We start from the raw sequence: 13,630 nt of genomic DNA on the forward strand, positions 1-13,630 counted from the left end.
ACCATAGAACAGATTTATTAAAGGACAAGATAATCCACGTAGGAGTTCAAACAGATATAAGCAGGAACATGAACAGCAGTGGATAGGCATATACACACAAGTATCCTTGGTCAGTATAAGTCCCAGCAGGAATAATAGCATAAAAAGTGTCTACTAAGGTACATCCAGCTTTTAGCCTTTTACTTAAACAGAGCAAACACTAACGAATAGTCCATACATTTGGGCAATTGTCACCCGAGATCATAATCCCACTCACTCTCCTCGGTGGAGCCTCAGCGTCTCAGCTAAATAGCCTGACTCTCTGTCACTCCCAGAGTGATCTATGAAAATGAGAGTTTATCCTTAGTAGACCTGACCTGTCTAGGTTCCACCTCACCCTTTCTGCCTGCTCAGGTAAGGGGACTCACAAAATGGACCCTGAGCACACATGTGCTCGGGTTTTTATATTCTAACACAATGCCACCTAGGGACTAAACCTGGGATAATTAGGGGTCATGCTTTGACCTAGGAAGTGGAGGCTAGCTCCTATATAACCAGGGGGGCCTTAACTGGCCAAACTTAAGGGTAATGCAATATAAATGGGGGAATACATTTATCAGTCCCTTACAGATGCTAAGGCACTTTCTGTGCACAGTTGTATATGTATATAGATAAGTAATTCCTACTTGTTATTGAAGCTTGGAATTCCACTGGTTCTTGGTGATTCCCTAGATATCTGTCAGCCTTTGTTCTTCTTCCTCTAATGTTATAAGATGATCAAATTATTCTGAGAATAGTCTCATCCCTTTGAAGTTGATCTGTACCCCTTGATGGAGCGAAGTTAGTAGAATATTTAGGCTATCCTTTTTTATGCCTCTAATAGATTAGTGGTTCAGTCGCCATTCTGGTGCTGGGCTCATCTTGCTGAGACTTTTCAACAGGGAGATTCAAGCCAGATTCTCTTTATTAACTGTTGAAGTGTGGGGACAGGCCAGTGAATTACTGTCCAGTACTTTTACTCCCAGATGTAATATAAGGCACTAAGTTTACCCACAAGCAGTAACTCAAGGCAACCAATAAGATGCTTTTGTTTAGTGACTATTAAACTAGTTTGGTTGCTATGGGTTATTGCCCCTGGGCAAGTATAGTGCCGTATATTACATAGCCCAATTACTGTAGTCGTAATAGAAGTTATTTATTTAGGTTCTGTGATTGCCGTGAGCTACAACCTTACTGTATCTTCTAAAACATTTTCTAATAGCCCCCTTTTACTAGGGGCAGGGTTAGAATGAGTCAGAGGTGGGTTTTGGGTGGGTATTGGAATGGACTGGGAGGGCCCAACATGTTGCCAGGCAGGGGTTTGGGGCGCCACCATTTTTTATGGCAACTGTGCATGTGAGTCCTAGTACAGGTATAAGACCTGTTATCCAGAATGCTCGGGACCTGGGAGTTTCTCGATAATGGATCTTTTTGTAATTTGGTTTTTCTTATCTTAAGTCTACTAGAAAACCATGTAAACATTAAATAACCCCAAATAGGCTGGTTTTGCTTCCAATAAGGATTAATTATATCTTAGTTGGGATCAAGTACAAGCGACTGTTTTATTATTACACAGAAAAGGGAACTCATTTTTAAAAATTTGGATTATTTGATTATAATGGAATCTATGGGGAACAGTCTTTCCATAATCCGGCACTTTCTGGATGACCAGATAACGGATCCCGACCTGTATATCAGGTTGTTCCTTCTGTACATGATGGTGCCTACTCCCCAGTATATTTTTTTGTGCATAAAAGTGAAAATATTAAAAGTAAAGTTGTGAGTCCTCTATTATCAACAAGACATAGCTATCCTAAACTGATTTCTTTATGGCCGTTTTTATCTTTACAAACCAGCAAAAAGTTTGGTGCACAAGTAATATCACATAATTTAAGAAATGAATGAAGTGAATCAATTGGAAACGAGCTGTCATTTTAGAAAAGGCAATAAACATACAGTGTCATACGTACCACTTCTCCCTATTAAAGGAAAACTATACCCCCCAACAATGTAGGTCTGTATATAAATATATTGTACATACATATGTAAAACCCTGCTTCATGTAAATAAACCATTTTCATAATAATAATATACTTTTTTTAGTAGTACAGATAAGGGACCTTTTTCTGGATAATGGATCTTTCCGTAATTTGGATCTTCATACCTGAAGTCTGCTAGAAAATCATGTAAACATTAAATAAACCCAATAAGGATTAATTATATCTTAGCTGGGATCAAGTACAAGCTATTGTTTTATTATTACAGAGAAATAATTTTCTTAAAATTTGGATTATTTGAGTATAATGGAGTCTATGGGAGACAACCTTTCTGTAATTCGTAGCTTTCTGGATAATGGGTTTCCGGATAGCGGATCCCATACCTGTTTGTGCCATTGGGTAATTATAAATAGAAAATTGCCAAATTAAAAAATAAGGGCCGCCTCTGGGATTCTGGGATTCAGGATGTTAGGTCACATGAGCCAATTGAAGGGGTGGTTCACATTTAAGTAAACTTTTAGTATGTAATAGAATGGCCAATTCTAAGAAACTTTTCCATTGGTTGTCATTATTTTTTTTTTATAGTTTTATATTTATTTACCTTTTTCCAGCTTTCAAATGGGCGTCGCTGACCCAATCTAAAACCAAATGGTCCGTAAGGCTACACACATTATTATTGCTACTTTTTATTGCTTATCTTTCTAGTAAGGCCCTCTCCTATTCATATTCCAGTCTCTTATTCAAATCAATGCATGGTTACTAAGTAAGCTATGTAAGTTGGACCCTAGCTACCAGATTGTTTATAATGCAAACTGGAGAGCTGCTGTATAAAAAGCTAAATAACGCTAAATCCTTAAATAATGAAAAATAAAAAACAATTGCAAATTGTCTCAGAATATCCCTCTCTATATCATAATAAAAGTTAACTCAAATGTGAACAACCCCTTCAAGTTAACTTTTGGTATGTTCTAGAATGGCCAGTTCAAAGCAACTTTTCAATTGGTCTACATTATTTGTAGTTTTTTTTTTAACTATTTGTCTTTTTCTTCTGACTCTTTCCAGCTTTCAAATGGGGGTCACTGACCCCATCTAAAAAGAAATTTTCTGTAAGGCTACATATTTATTTGTTATTGTTACTTGTTACTTGTCAGAAGAAGGCGAATAATCCAAAAACTATAATAAATAAATAAATAATGACAACCAATTGAAACGTTCCTTAGAATTACCCAATCTATAACATAATAAAATATAAAGGCGAGTCATCCCTTTAATCAGATAAATATGACTTTTCCATTGACTCGATGTAGACCGAGACAGGCACTCTCTTGGGCTTCTGTCATTATTTTTATATTATTATTTATTTATAATAAAATGCCTTATGCTGAATACCTGTCTCCAATACAAATGTAAGAAATGTTGTCTCCAACTTTGTCAGCTGACACAGCCACACATGCAAAAGTTCTCATGAAACCATACTGATCTTATACAGATATGGGATCCGTTATCCAGAAACCTGTTATCCAGAAAATTCCGAATTCCGTAAAGGCTGTCTCCCATGGACTCCATTTTATGCAAATAATTCAAATTTTTTAAGATGATTCCTTTTTTCTCTGTAAATCAGTAGCTTGTACTTGATCCAAACTAAGATATAATTAATACTTATTGGAAGCAAAACCAGCCTATTGGGTTTATTTAAAGGGATCCTGTCATTGGAAAACATGTTTTTTTCAAAACGTATCAGTTAATAGTGCTGCTCCAGCAGAATTCTGCACTGAAATCCATTTCTCAAAAGAGCAAACAGATTTTTTTATATTCAATTTTGAAATCTGACATGGGGCTAGACATGTTGTCAATTTCCCAGCTGCCCCATGTAATGTGACAATATGTCTAGCCCCATGTCAGATTTCAAAATTGAATATAAAAAAATCTGTTTGCTCTTTTGAGAAATGGATTTCAGTGCAGAATTCTGCTGGAGCAGCACTATTAACTGATTCGTTTTGAAAAAAAATGACAGTATCCCTTTAATGTTTAATTGATTTTCTAGTAGAGCTAAGGTATGAAGATCCAAGTTATGGAAAGATCCATTATCCGGAAAGCCCCAGGTCCCAAGCATTCTGAATAACAGGTCCCATACCTGAATTGACATGAAACTAATGCGCATTACAAGTGGAATCTATTCTGTTGGCTCAGAGCTGCCGCTTCAATGTGCGCTACCGATAATTTCATTTCCAAGCACACTTTTTATACAAGGATTGAAAAAACAGACATAATGGTTTTATGTGAGCCAAAAGGTTAAGTATGAAAGTTCCTGTTCCCAGGAAAGGATGTGAAATGTCTATGAGCGAACCGTGGAAATATTAAATATGGTGCAAATTTATGAAGACTTTACACTGCAGGAAAAGGAGGAGGATGGAAAAGTAAGGTAAATGCATTGGCAAAGGTTAGAAATAGCAACTATTCATTTATTCCCCTGTCCTTGTAATTAGGCTGCAACTACTCAAGGTTTCAAAGCCATGGATTTAGGAAAATAAGGAGACTACTTAAATTTGCATCAGTCATGTATGGATAAAACAAAGGCCTCGTTTACACAGCCCTGATACTAAAGAAATCCACCTTATTGTTTAAAATGTCTAGTCATACTCTAAACTAACATGGAGATGTGGGATTGTCTAGCTTTCTCTGGCACCTCCTCATTCCTTCTCTCTGCTGGAGTTTCTCAAGGCTCTGACTTATGCCCTTTGCCTATTTTCACTCTGTGCCATTTTTATGGGGAAATGTATTCAGTCAATCCCACCTTTCTGCTGATGATATACAGACCTGAGCTCTATCCTGTCCTATCCCAAATTACAGACTTCCCTTCTGCTCTACCAGTAAACCCCCGATTCTCTAAAGAATCGTTAATGAAAGAATGGTAACAACAGTGAGGCAGCAAAATGCGATGGGTGCTGATTCACTCGGCATCCCCAGGCAGCAACTGGCGACGCTAATTTGTGGGGATGTAGAGTGAACCTGTGCCGATTGCTTGTTATTACCTATCTGCTATTAGAATTCTTAAATTTTGAGTTTATTGGTAGTAAAGTGTTACTGAAAAATTTCTTTATAAACAACATTTTTTGTGAAAATGTTCTCCTGTCCTTGAATGAGTTCTCCCTGGTGAGCTGTACTTAAAATCTTGACTTTAACATCAGATGAACGCTGCACTCTTGAAAATGCAACATAAAGTTGACCATGACCAAACACAGGCTCAGATAGGTAAATGCCGACTTTATCCAATGTTTGTCCTTGTGATTTGTTGATTGTCATGGCAAATGCAGCCTTAATGGGGAATTGTCGTCGTTTAAGTTTAAAAGGTAATTCGTGGTCAGAACTGGTAAGGTCAATTCTGGGAATCAAAACAGTATCACCGCTATGGGATCCTGTAAGCACTTCTGCCTTGATAACATTTTGTCTCATGCTCTTCACAACCAACCGTGTACCGTTACATAAACCTTGCTTAGTGTTAGGGTAGGGGCACACGGCGCGATTTCGCCGCGATTCTGCGCTGGGCGAGTTGTCGCTGCGTTTTTTAAGCCGAAATAGCTTTGCTAACTTTGGCGCTGGCGTCAATGCAAATCGCGGCGAAATCGCTGCGCTAATTCACACGCGGCGATTCTTTTTCTACTGTCGCCCGGAAACGCTCAGCGAGGCAACTTCGGACGACAATAGAAAACGAATCGCCGCGTGTGAATTAGCGCAGCGATTTCGCCGCGATTTGCATTGACGCCAGCGCCAAAGTTAGCAAAGCTATTTCGGCTTAAAAAACGCAGCGACAAATCGCTTAGCGCAGAATCGCGGCGAAATCGCGCCGTGTTCCCCTACCCTTAAGGTTTCTTAACAGCATGACTATTGTTCCTACTTTGAGTATAAGATTGTGTTGTGGTAATCCAGCATTGTTGATAGTGTTTAAATATTCTAATGGGAAGTTAAGTTTCTCACTTTCGTCTTCAGAATCAATACAGTCAGTACTCAGAAAGACACAGCTTTGTCCAGGAAGTAATGCAATCACTTGGTTGTTTATCATGTCAACATCAATATTTTTTGGAGATAATATAGCCCGTTTTGCTAAAAATGGCCACCCACGCAGGTACGCAACCGGTTCCCCTCCTAGAGTGACGCTAGCGCCGCCATTAGACAAACTTGCAAAGGAGTAGCAAGATGGCCGACGCTTATACAGACTTTAGTGGGCGGATGACAAACTCGCAGAGGAGTAGCAAGATGGCCGACGCTTATACAGACTTTAGTGGGCGGATTTGGCAGTGGGCGGATGACAAAGTCGCAGAGGAGTAGCAAGATGGCCGACGCTTATACAGACTTTCGTGCAGGTACGCAACCGGTTCCCCTAGTGTGACGGTGAGCGCATCTGCCTCCCTAGATCCTAACCTTCCAGCGGTCGCCGCCTGAGTGAGCAGGAAAGAAGAGGCGGCGGGAGGCAGAAGGAGACGGTGAGCGCATCTGCCTCCCTAGATCCTAACCTTCCAGCGCATCTGCCTCCCCGATCCTAACCTGTTCTGATCCTAACCTTCCAGCACATCTGCTAATCGAAGGCCGCATCTATGTCTTTCGGCTGAAGTTGCGCGCGCATCTCATAGATCCTAACCGAAGTTGCGTGCGCATCTGCCTCCCCTCCACTCGGGACATAGATAGGCCTTCGGTTAGTATATAGGATCCTCCTGGATACCCCAGCTCCAGCTGAAAATATCCCCAACCACCATTTACCTCTATACCTCAGTCTCAACCATAGTCAACAAAATCCCCTTTCAATCAATCACAGAGGTGCAATACTTGGGAATTATTCTAAATTGAGATCTGTTTTTTATATACCACATCCAAACTCCTGATATTTTTATCTGAGCCACATTGCCCGTAGAACTAAGACACTTACTCAGTCTCCTATTATTCCCCACCTTGACTATTGCAACTTACTCCTTGCAGGTCTTTTAATATACAGGTATGTGTTCCGCTGTCCTGAAACCCATTATAAAGAAAGCTCCTAATTGCAGCACCCCCTTGACTCTTTCATAATCAAATATTCCCAGTTTTTAAAAATGATTTCCTTTTTCTCTGTAATAATAAAACAGTAGCTTGTACTTGATCGGTGGGAGGGGTAAAAAAGGTAATCCATCTGGAGTAACTTAGAGTGTATGGTGCCCCCATGTCCTAAATAAAGTATCTATTTTAAACTCTGTACTATTCCATCGCCCCATATCAGCCACTCCACTACACATTTCCCTTCACTGACTCCTAATTTCCTTTTAAATTAAGATTAGTATCATTGACATTCAGAGATTTCACATGAAGTCTCCCCTATATGTCAGGTGTGGTCTCACTCCTGGTAACCTACACTTTGCCCATCAGTTGTGCCATTTCCAACTGTCAGACTTCTCTCAAGCTTCTGCCTGTCTCTGGAACTTCACCTGTCAGTCTCCCCCTGCCCTCCAAACCTTCAAACTCTCCTTAGAGCCCCAGCTTTTTGTAGAAGCATATTCAATGCACCCTGATTGTTCAAAAGTCAACTTATAATAAAGAATAAACAATTGTTTTCGACATCCTTATCTCTCACCCTTTTGGATTCTAAGCTCTTGCACAAGACCCTCTGATCCCTTTTTTTAGTCTCTAACCCTTGTCTGTTAAACTATTACCAGGCCCCTATTTGTTATATTTTAATGTAAAGGGCAGCAAATCCAAATAAATACAAGTAAATCGTGATAATGATCATTCCGCTATAGTTTCCTGGAAACACAAAATGAGGCGTTTAATATAAACTTATTGAGCAGTACGGCTCAGTGTATGAAAATACATTACGCATGCGCCTGTTATTTGTAAGGAAGACTTATCTAGCGTCCCAAGATGGTGGCGTCTCCCATGCGGTTCCTCCTGGGTGCAGCTCTGTGACATCACGCCAGCATCAGACGCGCCGTCGGCGTCGGATTGGTCGCCAGAGCCGAAGCATCAGCAACGGATTGGACGCCAGCATCGAAACCCCAGCGTGAGGACGCCAGCGTCATGACGTCCCTGCGTCCGTTTTTGCCGCAAAAGGAGGCCTATAAAAGACACTGGAGCACTGCTGACTTTGCCCTACAAAAGGTTCCACATGGTAGAGGTCCAGTGACCCATTTGAAGATGTTTTTAGCCTTCCAGACATTTGAGTTCTTTTCGGAAAAAAAACTAGGTAAGAGTTTAGTCTAATTCGCTTCGAATTCGATTCATGTTTTTGGTTTGGTAATATTAGTTTCGAGTTTTAGACGTTCGATCTTTTTCTTATATAACCTCCCATTCGAGTTGTGAGTATATTCATATTTCTCATAAATTCGAAATATGACCTTTGATAAATCTGCCCCTAAGTGTCCAGGAAAAAGTGTAGAGGCTTTACTATAGTGGGAGAGATTGTATAGTCTGGTGCCTTAGCAAACTTGCCTGAGAACTGCAGACTGGCAGGGACTGTTACATAATAATCTGATGATAATAATAATCTCCCAGTCATCCAAGAGCCAGATGTTATATCATGTCCTGTAAGATCTTGGCTATTCACCCATGTGTTTTTTTTTAACAAGAATTCCATTCTGACTGCTTACAAACCTTGTTTGAAGTTACACAACAATCTAACATTTCAATTTGTATCCTAGTGGCTACCAAGTTGCAAATACATTTCTATCTTCACAGGGTCAATGACCCCTTTTTGTGCCCAGGAACCAAGATATTCCAGCAATTGTTGTTCATAGTAAAATACATTGTGCCCATGAGACATCCCTGGACAGAATAGACACCTCTGCTCATGATATAAACCTCATAATCCATGTTCTCTGGCTCTTCCTTTGTTACCCCCTAGTGCAGCAGATTCCAGGATTGGAAACCCTGTTCGGCAGGTCATTGGCAGAGAAATTGCGTTTGACTGCTGTGCTGACCTTATAAAGTGCTTGCAAAACGCTCCATTTCCGTTGGAACATTCAGTGTTTGAAAGACATGTCTGTTGAGGAAATTAAAACAGGTTGTAGGTTTTTCCAATTGTTTGCCAGAGGGAACATCATCACTACATTTTGTTTCTGTTCCTCTGCCAGTTTCCTTGACCTTTACCAGGGAAATCATTCCCAAGAATCCTCACTTGCACTCTGCACATTTGGCCTAATTTTCCTTTTATTCGGAACAAGTTGACCACATATTTTCCCCAACATTTTTACTCTTATGATCTGATGACATCACTGCTCGTAATGATGTCAATGTTTTTTTTTGATTTTTTGATAGTTTGATGTGCTTTTCAGCTGTTTTTTCTTTTTTTTTTACTACACAAATTTCTCACAAATTTCTACATCAGAAAGTCCTTAATTTTTTATTTTTTAATTGAATTTGGATTCAATCGTAGTGGAGACTCACCCTAACCCCATTTGTTGTCTCAAGTTTACAAATAGATGCATTATACTGGAAAGGAGGGAGGATTAAGTATGGTGGGTTATGTAATTAACTCCCATCTCCTGCCAAAAACATGGATAATTTTTAACTAAAGCAATGGGCAGAAAGCCTGTACAAAACAAGTCTTGTCTGGACTTTAACATGTGTGTTTGAGGCAGTTGTCAGCCAGATGTACTCCTGTAAGCACATAATGATGCATGTTTATTTTAGTTAGACTAAAGGTCCCACATTTTTTTTTTACCCATGAGCCACATTAAAATGTAAAAGAAGTTGGGGAGCAACACAAGCATGAAAACGTCCCTGGTGGTGCCAAATAAGGTTGTGATTGGCTATTTGGTAGCCCCTATGTGGACTGACAGCCTACAGGAGGATCTGTTTGGCAGTGCACCTGGTTTTTATGAAACCAAAATGTGACCCAAGCCTCGAATTCAAAAATAGGCACCAGCCTTGAGGCCACTGGGAGCAACATCCAAGGGGTTGGAGAGTAACATGTTGCTCACAAGCAGTGGTTGGGGATCACTGAGTTACACTGTCACTGTTTTCCATGGTCTTTTGTTGCTTTAAAACCAAGGGGCAGTAGCTAAGCTAGGCATTGGTAAAGCCATGTTGTGTCTTGTTAAGTAAAGCTGTGGTCAGGGCTAGAGAAGGGGAGACACTGTTTGCCCACATTGAGAACTTCCTTGGAGCAATAGCACAACGAGTGATACCTGGAACCTCTTTCGGAAATAGTCGGGTATTGAGGAAAATAACCTTATATATGTTTAGGGACACAGTATAATGAAAGAAGATCTTTCTAAAATTTTTCAGATAAAGGAAAATGACATCATACTTGACCATGATTTTCCTTTCCTGAGCATTCTCCATGTCAGCTACGTATTCTTTTACTCCAGACAGAAGACTCTCCCCTATCAAAAACTTTAAAGCCTTCCCACTCCCTTACACAGGCGTACCAAGCTGCATCGTTCCCTTATGACAGAGAATAGGGTGAGAAAAAGTTATTGATATGGAGAATGGCTTGGAAAGGAAAATTGGGGTAATTATTAAGAAATGTCCCCTTTTACTTTGACCATCTCCATGTCAGCTATGTATGGGATGTACCCAAGCTTAACCTACAGGGACAGTAATACAAGTAAATGTTATCAAAAAAATCTCTGAAACTTTGAAAAGTTGACACCTATACTGTACATTCTAAAGGCAATGTGCTTGAAGAAACCTTTTTGATAGGGGAAGGTCTTCTGTTTGGGTTCAAAGGCGAAGATCTAACCCATACATAGCTGACATGGAGTTGACCAGGGTAAAGTGAAATACTGTCCATCTTCTGGTTGGGACACGGGTTGTTCTCTCACCCACTGACAAATATTGTTTCCTTAGGTTCTCCTTCTGAATAGAGATAGTTGTAGAAGAAACTGACCCATGAGTAGAAGGATACCGGAAGCCTCAGGACACGCCCCAAAACGTTGCCTTGAGAAAGGGGCGTGTCCCCGAAACGTTGCACTTCCGAACTTTTGAATTAAAGCAAGGGTTTCCCTGCAATCAAGCCTTGTGTGCCGGTATCTTTGTTTCTTCTACCATGTAATTCTACATTTTAAAATTATTTTAAAGATTGGTGTCTCAAGTCTAAAGCAAACTTCTGCAGAAGTCAACGGGCAGATTTACTAAAGGGCAAAGTGGCTAAATGCATTAAAGTTCAAAAAATGCTGGCCAATTTTCCTTTTTTCAGAGTGATAGCCTGCAAAAGTCCAGCCTCCCCCATACCAGCCTCCCCCATACATTTTCCAACATATGGAACATTAACTTTACAGTGGGCTCATGTGTAGGGCATAACTCTATTGTCTTTAATATGGTTTTCTAGACATGTGGTTTAACAGGGGAAATGTTAAGTATTTGAACCAACATTGAGAATAAAGAAGTCCATACAGCTTTAAATTTCCCGCCCTATGCAAATTGACCTGATCGCAAGATCACTAGCGAATTTTCGGTAGCACAGCTTCGCTCTGAAATGCTTGCTTTGTCTGATCGCATTTGCACCTGGCAAGTGTTGCGCTGGGTGCGAAGCAGACTCTGTCGAATTTCGCTGGTTAGTGAATCTGCACCAAAGTATCAGTCAAAAATATGTTTTTGAGAAAAAATTCAGCTCTTCAGACTTGAGTTTTGAGTTTTTTCATTAATAAGGTAGCATTTAGGAAATATATGAGGTCTGATGTTAATCAATACATGATGGAGAACTCACTCTTTGCCTCAGACATCTCAGGGAAATTTGAAGCCTTTGTAGTCAAAGTAAAACAATATGTAAAAATGTAACCTACCGAAAGAGTATTCTGAACACCTACTTATTTTGTATTTGCACCTGTTGGGGTATGGCCGAGAGCCTTTACCATGCCCAATGCAAGTTCTATACAAGCACAACAATGGGCAAAATAAGAAGCAAAGTGTTGCATTGTATACAAATACAGAATGTCTGGATAGACACATTTTAAAGCTTTTGTGCAACCCCCGAACTTGGTGCAGAGGACTTGGTTTTGATGGCCTAACTACAGAGGAAACAGACCCAAAGTCATATTCATTGGCAATATGGAGCCGTTTACCAGTTGGCATCAACATCTGGGCACTGGCATAAGAGCAGCAGTGTTAAGGTTTGCCTTTTCTTTAATATGTACATGTGGCCATTTATACCCAAAGTGATCATATTGATGACTGTAGATTCTAGGAGAGGATTGAAACCAGAGCCAATTACTTCATGACACAACTGTGGATTTTCCAAGAAATGACGCAATAGGATTGCTTGCCCTTGCAGTTAAAAAGATTCCAAAATCAAACTACAAAATGTAATATTGAATTTCTGCCTGTGTGTGTACCAGACAGATGCTATTACAGCAGTTGACATTGTATCAAAACAATAATCAATCCTTCTTGACAGCTCGGCGGGTTCAATTTTGCCGGTCAATTTAGATTTTGATGTAGGCAGATCTGTGTTTATTGCTCTTTCATGGCAAATAATGAATAAGGTGAATGACGGGGTCTTATAGCGCAGAAGACTCTTGTGAAACTTTTACTTCGTTGACCAAATGGTGATGAATAGTGATCTCTGTCATAGGAATATAACATTCCTTTTATCCTCAGTAAAGTCATCTAAACTATACTATATGTCATCAGAACATTTTACCTTAACAATTGATGAGGAGGAGTAATTAAAGGAACTCTAGGAGGATCTCAACCTAATGCCAATTTATCTATAGCTTATACTATTACAGCAGGTGAAATTTCACTTCTCCATAAAGGTACATCTTCGTTGGTTCTACATTGCTATTTCTTAACTTTGAGTATGGAAAAAATGGGAAGCTTAGAATGAAAAACAAACTTAGGGCAGGGCCGGGCCAGGCACCCTAGGCAACCTGGCCAGGCACAACGCCCCCAACCCCCACTCACATGTGCACACCGACTGCAACAAAGGGGAGGGTGACAGGATGGAGGGGAGGGTGACAGGAGGGAAAGTGATGGATGGGAGGGAGGGGTGAGGGATGGAGGAGAGGGTGACAGGAGGTAGGGGAGAGTGATGGAGGGGAGGGGGACAGGAGGGAAAGTGATGGAGGGGAGGGTGACATGAGGGAGAAGAGAGTGATGGTGACAGGAGGGAGAGTGATGGAGGGAAGGGAGGGGTGAGGGATGGAGTGGAGGGTGACAAGAGGGAGGGGAGGGTGACAGGATGGAGGGGAGAGTGACAGAATGGAGGGTAGAGTGACAGGAGGGAGGGGACGGTGACAGGAGGGAGGGGAGGGTGACAGGAGGGAGAGTGATGGAGGGGAGGGTGCAGGAAAGAGGGGAGTGTCACAGGAGGGAGGGGAGAGTGACGGGATGGAGGGAGGGTGACAGGAGGGAGGGGAGGGTGACAGGAGGGAGAGTGATGGAGGGGATGGAGGGGTGAGGGATGGAGGTGAGGGTGACAGGAGGTAGGGGAGAGCAATGGAGGGGAGGGTGACAGGATGGAAGGGAGGATGACAGAAGGGAGGGTGACAGAAAGGAGAGTAATGGAGTGGAGGGAGGGTTAGAGATGAAGAGGAGGGTGACAGGAGGGAGGAGAGGGTGACAGAAGTGAGAGTGATTGAGGGGAGGCAGGGGTGAGGGTGACAGGACAGGAGGGGAGAAAGCAACGGAGGGGAGGGTGACAGGAGGGA

The sequence above is a fragment of the Xenopus laevis genome, chromosome 1S, assembly GCF_017654675.1.
Source record: "Xenopus laevis strain J_2021 chromosome 1S, Xenopus_laevis_v10.1, whole genome shotgun sequence".
Taxonomy (NCBI): domain Eukaryota; kingdom Metazoa; phylum Chordata; class Amphibia; order Anura; family Pipidae; genus Xenopus; species Xenopus laevis.